Raw genomic sequence first — 13,997 nt, 5'->3', positions numbered from 1 at the left:
ATTGTCATTGAGTAACGCAACGAAATTACCCGTGTCAACTTCACGTTGCATTTAAATTCCAATGTGAAATAGTTCAGATATACAACTATGCAATAAATAAATAAAGTATGAACTAAAAACTGAGTAATCATACAAAATATGTTCAAAATATTGGCAAGATGCCATATAAAATGTTAAAAGTAACCAGGATGGATTATTATTGCATAAATGCACAGCAGTATAGATTACCTACACTACATTAATTGTACATGATCAATGAAAACGATTTCAGATTGAGGAGATATACGAGTTCAATAAGTTTATAGCAGTTGGAAAAAAGTTTTTTTTTTGTGTATTTGTAGCATACAGATTGATAATATAAATTCTTTGCCTTTATATATCTGAAATGCATGCCAGATGGGAGAAGCTCAGACAAGTTCTGTCCAAGATGAGTGTTCTCCTTGATGATGTTTTTAGCTCTTCTTACACAAGGAATCTTGTATCGATGATCAAGTGATGGCAGTTCAGTTCCATTGAACGTCTTGTGATGTTTTTATGATCCACTACAGGGCTTTTTTGGCAGGTTTGGTGTAGCTGTTGTACCAGGCTTTCATGCAGTTAGTCAAAGTAAGTGTGTATATTTGTAAAAATGAACCGTTGATGCACTTTTCATCCCTGGAAAAACTCTTTAAAAATAACTTTACATATTATTATTAATGAAATACACACGTCATTGGGCATCAAAACTTTATTGTGGTGATACTAGTGGATTGCATAAACTGTCTTTTTCAAGAAAAAGAAATCTTCATTTCATGTCTAACCCACATAAAGCACAACCCCAGCACCATCTTCTGTGATACTATTGCTCATCTTGTACTCAAATTTAAATGGCTTTTATTCACCCATATAGTGTCTTAAATGTGAGTTAATACCTGAATAATGAAAAAGGAAATACACTTTTCATGCAAATTTTATTGAATAAATGTTATGAGAACAACAAAAGTGAACAATGTGACAACAATGCACCTAAAAAAACCATTTGTCAAATGCACAAAAAAAAAAGTAAAAAATCACCACATAGCTTTAACATATTTTACTCAGAGCACAGAAAATTTAAAGTTACATTTTGTTTTGATATTTTGATCATTAAAATTATTCCACAAATAACTTCTCTAACATATTTTAATACTAATAAAGCCCAAACTGCTAAACTGATTAACAAATATAACTTTATGAAAGTGAAAAAATATATATACAATTAAAAAGCACATCTCCTTAAATATATCAGATGGCCCTGTTGAAGAACACATAAAGGTCCAGTTGGTCAGGATGATTGACAAAACAACGTCTCAGGGTCACAAGGTCACAGCCTCCCCAGGCCCTGTGGACATTCTCAGCAAGCATACTGTTGTAGTGTTAATCCAATTGCAGCTCCATTTCAAGAGGGTCTTCAGAAATCTTCTCTCTTCAGCACCACAGTCAGTTGCACAAGACTTGACCAGGGTGCACGGCAAAGGGCATCACTGGACAAAAAAAAGAAAACAGCAAAAAAAACAATGGTTATTATCTGGTGTAAATCTTTCAGTGTATGCAGTTCCATTCATAAACCAGAAGTAAATCATAAACTGATAGAAGTGGGAATTAAGCAGAGGTGAAGTTTAAAAATGGAGTTTTAAAAGTATTTTGAAAGGTTTTTCATTTATAGCCATGCATTCTATATTTTTGGTATACATGTGCAAGCTGCTTCACCAGTTCTTTCATAAGCAAATTAGTGGTTGTGGATTAAAGATTACACTGAGGAGTGCTGGGGGAGAGACAGTACCAAATACTGGAAGGGACTAAATTGTTCAGAGCTTTTTATGTAATGAATAGTATAGTACTTTAAAATCAATTGTGAAGGAGACAGCCATCCAGTTTATTCAAGCTAAGGTCAAGTAAATGAGCTTGGAATATGGAGAAAAACAAAATGTAAACAAAACAAGATACATTACCCCAGAATACTTGGCAATGACGCAGTAGATTCAGACCCAAGACTCAAATGAAGGATTCTGGAAGCACTGGGCAGTAGCATCATCTTCTATTCCAACAGATATCACAGCATTCCCTCCTTCTTTAATTGCTGCCCTATCTTTCGGTTAAATTCTTCCACTTCACTAAGGCAAGTAAAATATAAAAATAATAAACAAGAAATATTTAAACACTTACTTCAAACATTCATAGACTTGACTTTTAATTACCTGATACTGTATTCTGGGCCACCAAGAAATAAGTCTTCTGCCTCCTGTCCTGATACACCCTGTAGAGCAGTCAGGGCATGGATGATGGACTATCCAAAATTAAGAAAGAAACAGAATACAAAAGTTGCTTGCATGTAACTGAAATATGACCACATCACATTATAAGAGAAGGCATACACCAATTACCCAGTAACAAAGCAGAATACCCCTAAGAATGTGTGCTTTATTTTGCAAATGAAACAGCCTGGTTTTGTTTCTATTGAAACTCATACAATGAGAAAAACACAACAGTTACTGGGATTGCGAGGATTCACACACAGACTAAGATATTGTGCTCTAATGTTGGGGAGTTGCATAAGAAAAAACACATTTTAACATTCGTTAGTGGATACCAATTTACTTCTCTCTTTAAAAGAATTGTAAAATTTAGACACCTGATCTGAGATACATCTAGGCAGTTCAGTTTTTCATATTCCCAAAAACAGAAAACCTACTAATCCATTAATCAAGTATAAATCAGTAAATAACAGGAAAGTCCACCTGAGCAGTTTTTTTAATAACACAATTTATTAAAAGTTTTACATATTTCAAAATATTCATGCGCGTTCATTGAAATCAACAGCCTACTTAAAACGGTAAATTTTGTAACATCCTAATTATTAAACAAAACGTCAGATAATCCTAAATATATCTAGATTATATTACAGTATATACTGTATTCTCAAAAATTGAAAAGCATTCAATAAACATTACATACAGTACCTTTAATCATAAAATTCACGGACACACGTCGTATTTCACTTCGCTCTCTGACCGTTAAATTGTTGCTAAATTCTTCCCGTAAAAGATATTCTTTCAAGTCGTTGTAAAATTGAAAAGTCTTCATTTTTTCAAGAAGTGAAAAATATTCTTCTGCCAGGACAAAAAATCAATATGCTCCTATTCTTTACAGCGTTCTTCTTTCTCCTTCTCACTCGAATGGCGGAAGTTCTGTGGTAACTTTTTTTCTCATGTGTCGTAAAACATTCGACATGCGCAGAACAAATCGGGCAGCGTCGTTAAATGAATTTTAATTAAGCAGAGAGCGCGTGCGCGAGACAAATCGGATGGGGACTCATGTCGCAAAGTAAAAAAAACGCAGATCGTGCAGGGTCGTACTAGTTAAGCTCTGCGCATGCGTGCGCATGCGCGCGCAAATCGGGTAGGCACCGCAGATCGGGTAGCGACAGTTCCTTTACTTTCATTATACAGTACTTTCGCGTGCAGCGTTTCTGAGGAGCATCAGGTGGCAGGCGGGGCTTGACAACGCGTGTTATCTCCCAGGACCCGGACCGCAAGTAAATATACTTTTTTTTTTTCCAAAAATGGATTTTATTAAATACTTTACATATTCAAAAAAGTATTACATAGATATATATGAGGTGCCGTTTAGGACATAAATCGTTCTTAATAGTACATACACTCTGTACTGAAATGCATACACTTTTTTATCTCCTAAACGGTACTTCATAGATAATCTAACCATTTAAAACACAGAATAAAGGGAAACCTAAGGAAGTAATCAATACAATAAAATATTTAAATTAAATGACGCTCAAAAGTCTTAACAAAGCCTTATTTAACTTTTTCTTTTGTCGCGATTGCAAACTTATTAAAGTCGTGGAATTCAATAAATTATTGCGTACAAAAGATACTGTATAAATGATGATATCCTTCTGGAGAGTGTCATCTCGTATATATAAAATTTAGCAAGTATAATAATTAAGTTAATAATATAGTGTTCGTCTGAGCTAAATGAGGAGTTATTAAAACATAGTCGTGTGTAGGAAATTTCAAGGGGCATTTCTCTACCAATTCTTATTTTTCAAGTCTAGAAAAAGATCTAACCAAAAGAAACTGATAAATACACAAGGGAATAATAAATGTTCAATAGACACTGTAGCCCCCTTACAGAATACACAAGCATCACTTACATCAAGGAACTGGCAGAGTGTTTTATCAACAGGGTAATAGCTGTGCAATATTTTAAACAATAATTCTCTAATTTTGTTATTTATAAAAAAAACAACCTGTAGGTAAAAATCCCTATAGAGTGACAATTTTTGCTTTGTTGAGCTGACCATTAATAAATTACTGGAGGGTTTGTTTTATGAAGTAATACAGTATGTGCCTTATACAATTATTATTACAACACTTGTCCATTATGTTAACTGTATTAAAAGATAATGAAAATCCATCTAATGAGAAAGTGTCTACAATGGGGTGACTGCTTTTAATTAATGACATAAAACCATCTCGGATAGAGTCACATACCATTTTATATTCTCTTATTGAAGAAATATTACCAAATGTTAAACAAAAATCAGAATAGGCAATCATATGATTATTATCAAATAACCGGTGAACCATTTTAAACCATTTATCTCTTTTGTGGGTAATGTGTTGATTGTTCTACAGAAAAAAAACTATGCAGAGTAAAATTATGTTTGTAAATCAAAAGCCAACTCAACAAAACTTGCTTATGACAAGCAGACAACTTAATAGGTAGTTAACTAATATTATAGGGGCATAAGAGAAGGAACTGTAACCCACCAACTTTCCATCCATCCATTTTCCAATCCGCTGAATCCGAACACAGGGTCACGGGGATCTGCTGGAGCCAATCCCAGCCAACACAGGGCACAAGGCAGGAACCAATCCCGGGCAGGGTGCCAACCCACCACAGGACACACACAAACACACCCACACACCAAGCACACACTAGGGCCAATTTTAGAATCACCAATCCACCTAACCTGCATGTCTTTGGACTGTGGGAGGAAACCGGAGCGCCCGGAGGAAACCCACGCAGGCACGGGGAGAACATGCAAACTCCACGCAGGGAGGACCTGGGAAGCGAACCCAGGTCCTTAAAGGAACATTGTTCAATCAAAACATTCAGAATCCGAGCAGCCAAGAGAAAGAGCAAAGGAGAGATCGGGCATCCTTGGCGTATACTTCTTTCCACACTAAATTTATGTGACATTCCAAGGGCAAGCTTAACTGAGCTGTTAATACCTTTATATAGAGTCTTAATGGTCTTAAGAAACTTCCTTTTTAGGAACGCGTCCATTAGACACAGGAAAGATGACCTTTCCTTCTTTGGGGCCCCTCTTGACACGTACACAAAAATGAAATGGTTGGCTGATTTGAGGAAATGCTTAGATGCTGTTTCATAAGTAAGGGGGAGGGAGGAAAATGAATATTAAAAGCCAACTGAAACTGGAAAACTTTGCTCTTTTGCTTTACAAAGCATGAATCCATGTACTCATCTGTGACTGAATAAAGACTGATTGATTGCAGTATACCTATCTTATTTGGGGGTTACTTCCACAAAAGTAATATTCCACATTAAAAAAATGTAAAGTATCAAAAATGAAGGTATAATTCTTTGCATTTATATAGCGCTTTTCTCACTACTCAAAGCGCTCAGCAATTGCAGGTTAGGGGCCTTGCTTAAGGGCCCAACAGAGCAGAGTCTCTATTGGCATTTACGGGATTCGAACCGGCAACCTTCCGATTGCCAGTGCAGATCCTTAGCCTCAGAGTCACCACTCCGCCCTGGTATGGCCAAAAGTATCAAATGCTTTGTGAAAATCAAGAAATAAAATGAATGGATCATCCTGTAACCATTCATGGCAGTCAATAAGGTCCAGTACCAAACAAATATTATTTGAAATGTGACGTCCTTTCATAAAGCCACATTGAGATTAACTAATAATGTCATCTATATGCTATACCAACCCCTCTCCCACTTGGACAGAGGCAGTGGTGCAGTAAGAATTATGTTTCTGGACTTCTGTAACTCCTTCAACAACATCCAACCTCTGCTCCTCAGGGACAAGCTGACAGAGATGGGAGTAGATTCATACCTGGTGGCATGGATTGTGGACTATCTTACAGACAGACCTCAGTATGTGCGTCTCGGGAACTGCAGGTCTGACATTGTGGTCAGCAGCACAGGAGCACCGCAGGGGACTGTACTTTTTCCGGTCCTGTTCAGTCTATAAACATCGGACTTCCAATACAACTCGGAGTCCTGCCACGTGCAAAGGTTTGCTGACGACACTGCTATCGTGGGCTGCATCAGGAGTGGACAAGAGGAGGAGTATAGGAACCTAATCAAAGACTTTGTTAAATGGTGCGACTCAAACCACCTACAACTGAACACCAACAAAACCAAGTAGCTGGTGGTGAATTGTAGGAGGCCCAGGCACCTCATGGACCCCGTGATCATCAGAGGTGACTGTGTGCAGAGGGTGCAGACCTATAAATACCTGGGAGTGCAGCTGGATCATAAATTGGACTGGACTGCCAATACTGATGCTCTGTGCAAGAAAGGACAGAGCCGACTATACTTTCTTAGAAGGCTAGCGTTCTTCAACATCCGCAATAAGATGCTGCAGATGTACTATCAGACGGTTGTGGCGAGCACCCTCTTCTACGCGGTGGTGTGCTGGGGAGGCAGCATAAAGAAGAGGGACTCCTCACGCCTGGACAAACTGGGGAGGAAGGCAGGCTGTATTGTAGGCATGGGGTTAGACAGTTTGACATCTGTGGCAGAGCGACGGGCACTGAGCAGGCTCCTGTCAATCATGGAGAATCCACTGCATCCACTGAACAGTATCATCTACAGACAGAGGAGCAGTTTTAGCGACAGACTGCTGTCACTGTCCTGCTCCACTGACAGACTGTGGAGTTTGTGTGTCTATCTATGCCTGATTTAAGACCTCTAGCTAAAACTAAGGCAATAATTTTATAATCATTATTAAGAAAGGTAATGGAGCGCCTGTTTTCATTCAATTGATTATCTGTATGAGGTTTTGGTATGAGCGTAATTATGCCTTGTTTCATACTAGGTGGTAATTCTTCAGCATTGAATGACTCCTCATAAACAACAAGTAGAAACATAGCAAGTTTATCAATTCATTTCATATAGAATTCTGCAGGAAGCCCATAATTTCCTGGAGCCTTATTGGTTTTCAAATTAAGAAAGTTCATCTTAACTCCTTGTAGTGTTTTCAGAACTTATCTTTCTGAATTCCTCATTAGCAATTACTGGAATCCTAATTTTGCCGAACAACTGAGAGCTATCAGGGTGGTTAGTGGGTTTATATAAGCTGCTATAAAAATTAGTGACAAACCTTGATAATTAACTTATATCACTACAAACTGTTTCAGCAATTTTCAATTTTCTTATCAAGTTGTTTTGCATATTCCTTTTCTCAAGTCCAAAGAAAAAAATACTATTTATTTCTGCTTCCTCTATCCATCTGCCCGTAGATCGTATAAATGCTCCTTTTGCCTTTTCCAAATAGAACTCATCTAGCACATTTTGCAGTCTTTCACGCGCATTGGTATTAATTTGGTTTTCTTTTTGAACTTTATCAAAAGCTAAAATTTCTTTCAAGATATTCTGAATCCTTCTTTTTTGAAGCCATCTCTTTTCCCTTTTTAATTGTAACACACCTAATTTCATGTTTTAACATCTCCCAGTGACCCCCATACTCCTTACTTTCCACTGCCAAACTCCAGTGTTTACCAATAAGTACATTTATGTTCTTAATCATATCTTCATTGTCCAATAAACTGTTGTTCAACTTCCAATATATTCCATATTTTGATTTATGTAATTGCTCCTGTACAACAATATGAATTTTGATGATTTTTTGGTCTGTTAATACATCCATCCATCCATTTTCCAACCCGCTGAATCCAAACACAGGGTCACGGGGATCTGCTGGTGCCAATCCCAGCCAACACAGGGCACAAGGCAGGAACCAATCCCGGGCAGGGTGCCAACCCACCGCAGTCTGTTAATACAGCTGGATGGATTTAACTCTTTAATTTTATTTTGTAATTATGTTGAAATTAGCCACATATCAAGTCTAGATTGAAAGGTAAACTTTTTGTTTTGCCAAGTGAATTGTTTCAATAGCGGATTTTTCGTTTTCCAAATATCAGCTAAATCTAGATTATTACATAAAGACTGTAGGCAATCTGTATTGTAACATGTTCTAGGTGGAGATCTATCTATAGAACTGTTGATAACAGTGTTAAAATTCCACCCCATTTACAAGTTTAGCTTTAAGGTAAATGTTCAAAGCATCATATATATGTTTTTCAGTCTCCTCATAAACAGTAGCATTTGCTATTACTGAGTTACAACCATAAATATTGAAAAACAAAAACTGATGCTTATCACACTCAACCAAAATAATCAGCCAGTGGCCTTTAGAAGTGCTCCTTGAATATACAGTTAGGTCCATAAATATTTGGACAGAGACAACTTTTTTCTAATTTTGGTTCTGTACATTACCACAATGAATTTTAAATAAAACAACTCAGATGCAGTTGAAGTGCAGACTTTCAGCTTTAATTCAGTGGGGTGAACAAAATGATTGCATAAAAATATGAGGCAACTAAAGCATTTTTTTAACACAATCCCTTCATTTCAGGGGCTCAAAAGTAATTGGACAAATTAAATAACTGGAAATAAAATGTTCATTTCTAATACTTGGTTGAAAACCCTTTGCTGGCAATGACAGTCTTGAACTCATGGACATCACCAGATGCTGGGTTTCCTCCTTTTTAATGCTCTGCCAAGCCTTTACTGCAGCGGCTTTCAGTTGCTGTTTGTTTGTGGGCCTTTCTGTCTGAAGTTTAGTCTTCAACAAGTGAAATGCATGCTCAATTGGATTAAGACCAGGTGACTGACTTGGCCATTCAAGAATTTTCCGCTTCTTTGCTTTAATAAACTCCTGGGTTGCTTTGGCTGTATGTTTTGGGTCATTGTCCATCTGTATCATGAAATGCCGCCCAATCAATTTGACTGCGTTTAGCTGGATTTGAGCAGACAGTATGTTTCTGAACACCTCAGAATTCATTTGGCTACTTCTGTCCTGTGTCACATCATCAATAAACACAAGTGTCCCAGTGCCACTGGCAGCCATGCACGCCCAAGCCATCACACTGCCTCCACCGTGTTTTACAAATGATGTACTGTAGTATGCTTTGGATAATGAGCTGTTCCACGCTTTCTACATACTTTTTTCTTGCCATCATTCTGGTAGAGGTTAGATCTTGGTTTCATCTATCCAAAGAATGTTTTTCCAGAACTGTGCTGGCTTTTTTTAGATGTTCTTTAGCAAAGTCAATTCTAGCCTTTCTATTCTTGAGGCTTATGAGTGGCTTGCACCTTGCAGTGCACCCTCTGTATTTACTTTCATGCAGTCTTCTCTTTATGGTAGACTTGGATATCGATACGCCTACCCCCTGAAGAGTGTTGTTCACTGGGTTGGCTGTTGTGAAGGGGTTTCTCTTCACCGTGGAAATGATTCTGCGATCATCCACCATTGTTGTCTTCCGTGGATGTCCAGGTCTTTTTGCGTTGCTGAGTTCACCAGTGCTTGCTTTCTTTCTCAGGATGTACCAAACTGTAGATTTTGCCACTCGTAATATTGTAGCAATTTCCCAGATGGGATTTTTCTGTTTTCGCAGCTTAAGGATGGCTTCTTTCACCTGCATGGAGAGCTCCTTTGACCGCATGTTGTCTGTTCACAGCAAAATCTTCCACATGCAAGCACCACACTCAAATCAACTCCAGGCCTTTTATCTGCTTAGTTGATAATGACATAACGATGGACTTGCCCACACCTGCCCATGAAATAGCCTTTGAGTCAATTGTCCAATTACTTTTGAGCCCCTGAAATGAAGGGATTGTGTTTGAAAAATGCTTTAGTTGACTCACATTTTTATGCAATCATTTTGTTCACTCCACTGAATTAAAGCTGAAAGTCTGCACTTCAACAGCATCTGAGTTGTTTCATTTAAAATTCATTGTGGTAATGTACAGAACCAAAATTAGAAAAAAATTGTCTCTCTCCAAATATTTATGGACCTAACTGTAATACACATCCCATATAACCTCCTCTAAGAATAGCCATCCTAGCCGAGTGCTTAACCCTGTGAGAAAAATAAATATTGCTACTCCTTTGAGACCTACAGATGAATACATCGACAGTTCAAGAATGAGATTCCTGTAAAAAAAATAAAACCAGCTTTTAATTCTGTGCAGAACAGAAAAAGGGCTTTCCTTTTTAAATGATCACTTAAAGCTCTGGTATTCACTGAAACAAGAACTAGTTTCATATCAAACACAGTAGCTTATTTAACATCTTTGTTCAAGTTCTGATAACCATATTTAAAAACTGAAGAACACTGTAACGTGGTAAAATCTTGACTGCATCAGCTAACAATATTTAATCAAAAAATACAAGATACAAGAAGTTTATTGTCATAAGAAGGCTAACAGAATGTTAGGTTATATAGCACGATGTGTGGAGTACAAGTTAGTAGTAGTACAAGTGGAGGTTATGCTCAATCTTTATAATGCACTGGTGAGGAAAATTTCTTATTTCATTAATTATCATCATTTAGCTGGAACCATTCATTCATTTACATCTTATGCACATACACAAGATACTGCCAGTTTAAGGTGCTGGGAAACATGTGCAACAGGGAGAAAATGAAAAACCCACCAATCAAACCTTGCAAGAATCGAACTGAAAATGAAACAAAAGCCAATTGGAAGAGTGCCTTTGCACAGTAGCCAATCACAGCCCAGTAGAAAATGAAACAAGATGAACCAAATTTAACCTGAACATTGGGTCTCTTGGACAAGGCAGAATGTATGTTGTGTACTGTCAGATTGACTCACCGCCAAATGACTGCACTAACGAAAGTGAAACCACCATAAAATGATGCTCTGTGTTCCAGAAAAGTGCTTCTTGAGGTTGTATGAGTCAGTTGAGCCCAAAGTTTGAAAAACACGCTGCCATTCTGTGATCAAACAATGGAGCAAGATGACACACTTGCTTACATCAGGTACAGAATCGAAGCCAATCGCAGTCAGATAAATTTGAAAAGACTCAAACCAGCGAGTCCAAGATACAGGAGGACCACCAGGTAAAGGTAAGGAAGGAGGTGGTGGTGATAGTGAAAATTCAGCCATCTTCGTATCCAAATGTTGTATTTTTTCTAAAATCCACACAAAAGTGTCTGGTCAAGGTGCAACTTGCCGTATATGTTTGAGCCTGTATGTATAATTTGGACCCTTGTGGATTTCACAAAATCCAAAATAAGTTCAAACTTGTGTTCATAAAGGCTTTTAGCCTTCTCTTCAATCAGCATTAAGCTGTGTGGCACTCGATGCTGATCCTGCATCCACACATTGAGAAGTTCCTCTATCTCCTCCATCACTTTTCCACATTTCTTCGATATTATTGTTGAGATCATTGGCTTCACATGTTCCATGATCTTGTCCATGTTCTTTAGAATGGTTTTGATTATACAAACAAGCGACGGTGGCGATCTTTTCACCTTGCTCTACTCTCTCAATTATTTTCACTTTTGTTCTAATGGTTATCACCTGGCACTTCTTGTCAGTACCAGCCACATCACTGCTGCTTTTACTCTTATTTCTGGATGTCTTGGACTTGAAGTAAAAGGTGGTAACACAACATAAACATAGATATAGTCAAAATCACAGAAACTTATAGAGGATGTACACACATGACTGAGAATGTAAGCAGTAATAAGCATGGGTATTGCACTTAAACAAATACGCAAACAAATTTATGCACTTCCTCGAAATTTGAAATTTAAATAATTTTTAATTCATTAGACATTTGCATCTTTGAAAGTTTGTAACACCTCAAAAATGTTTAAAAACATTGCACAGACAATTCTTTTTTAATAACTGGTATTCTGAAATAATGGTAAAAATACATTTCATGTATGTAGTTGTACTAATACTTCCATGTATTTGCATCTATCCCTAATGTGAGCGCTCACAAAATTATGTTACTTGCTTCTAATTAAATCAGTTAAAAAAAAAAAAAAAACCTTCAGTAAAATTTTTTCCCCACAACATTTGCATACTAATGCTGTGATATTATGTAATATAGGAATTTAATATAATACAGAATTAATACTTATTATTATTATTATTTGCCACCCACGTTATTTCGGTCATGGATTAGTCACTTGTGGAGCAGATGTCTAAGGGCTCAGAATTTAAAATGTCATTTCCTGTTAAATGTTTACCTGATTGGGATTTCAGTCTCAATGGCACCCTGTCCAGGTGTTGTTCCTGCCTTAAGCTCTATTCTGCTATAATGGTCCCAGTGACCTTGCCCTGGATAAGTGAGTACAGGAGATGGATGGACAGATGGACTGGCTGTGTGAGTGACTGCAGGGGGTTGGGGGAGGAGGGTCCAGGAGTGAATCTGGAGGTTGCGCATCTGCTGAAGTATGCAGATTTTTTTCCATGTGTGACCAACCTTTGGTGTTTTATGCGTTTAGTAATCCGCACCACCGTCCGCCTTTTCATTTGTTTCTAGTACCAGCAGGTTCAGTTGGACTGACTCCAGAAAAATGTGCATCTTCAATGAAAAAACACAAAAAACAAAACAGTGTGTAATAAACATATGGAGTTTAGGTTTAATGAAAGGCCAGCTACTTGAATTCTACACAAAGACATTTGCTTAATTTAGCTCAACTACGTCATGTATTCTGGACACAAAGTGAACACATCAACTGAAGAAGATTTCATGTAAAAAAAAAAAATCATTGCCCTCCGTGACTGAATGAAATTAATTTAACAAGTTGTTTGGAGTGCAAGTTGTGTCAGCATGTGTGACAGCATGCCGGTCACTCCCCTCTCGAGTCTCAATGAGCTGCAGGAGGCTTGTGATGTGCCTACCTACCCAGTTGCCCTTATAACACTTATGGACTATTTTTTTTTTCTTTCTTTTTCTTTCTGTGATATTTCACCTTTCACACTAAACAATATAAAATACTTACTGTCATTTCTTTCTTCCTTCCTTCCTTGCTTTACTTTTTCTACTGTAAATGACATGTTGAGTATTGATTCAATTAAAATTCTTTCTTTTTTCTGTTCTTTTCTAATGATTTCTTGATTCCTTTCAAAGGTCCAAAACCTCTGCTGGATTTTTTTTCCAACTCACTCAGTCAGGCTGCGTGATGTCAGCGCATTTCTCCACCAGGATGACACCAATAGACTCTAGCTGCAGACCTCCAGAGCTCCACTCCATTGAGTGTTCCATTATATGCCAGTGATAACACCTGGTTACACTATGGTTAAGATCAGAGTTGTGGGAGAAGTTATCTGACTCGTGGCAAGTAAACCACATGACAAAAACCTGTAATACAATATGCTGTTCAGTGGAGCTACTAAATCACGGAGCTGTGGAGGTCTGCAGCTGGACCCATCTCAATGATACACTGATTGTTTTTCCTGTTGTTCTGCATTTACAAAGACAACATGCACATGGTTCTGCCTTGGCTTTGTAAAGTAGGACGGGACATACTTGAAAGGATAAAGTTTTCAAAATAAAATGGGATAAACCCATCTTACTCAACACTGTATTCCCTCCCTTTTGACATTCAGATCCTGGCTGCAGAGATACATACATGGCTTTGTGTGCCCACACTCAACCAATGGGCACTGAGCTGGAATAGCGCCCTCTGGTGGGCTACCCCATGGGACACTCCAAGTTGCAGGTGCCGCACTTCACGCAAGACCTGCCTGCTGATGCTGAACATCAATTTAGTGTGAAGCGCACCATAGGCTGTTTAGAGATGCTAGTCAGCGGGTACAATCAGGGGTGCATCTAAAGAATTTTACATGGGGTGGTAAGAGCAGTTTTAAGAGGGTTG

At 37.9% G+C, this 13,997-nt stretch overlaps 1 long non-coding RNA gene across 1 annotated transcript; it reads right to left on the bottom strand.

Annotated features, from left to right (window-relative positions):
- Positions 1-1,059: 1,059 nt before the first annotated feature.
- On the bottom strand, positions 1,060-3,220 carry LOC127529048 (uncharacterized). The gene is made up of 3 exons (XR_007935700.1): positions 2,979-3,220; positions 2,217-2,305; positions 1,060-2,132 (listed from the first exon to the last, which is right to left on the bottom strand). It is a non-coding gene; the product is annotated as an uncharacterized LOC127529048 (long non-coding RNA).
- Positions 3,221-13,997: the final 10,777 nt, after the last annotated feature.

Source organism: Erpetoichthys calabaricus, chromosome 8, assembly GCF_900747795.2.
Source record: "Erpetoichthys calabaricus chromosome 8, fErpCal1.3, whole genome shotgun sequence".
NCBI lineage: Eukaryota > Metazoa > Chordata > Cladistia > Polypteriformes > Polypteridae > Erpetoichthys > Erpetoichthys calabaricus.
This window is presented reverse-complemented; position numbering and strand designations above follow the sequence as displayed.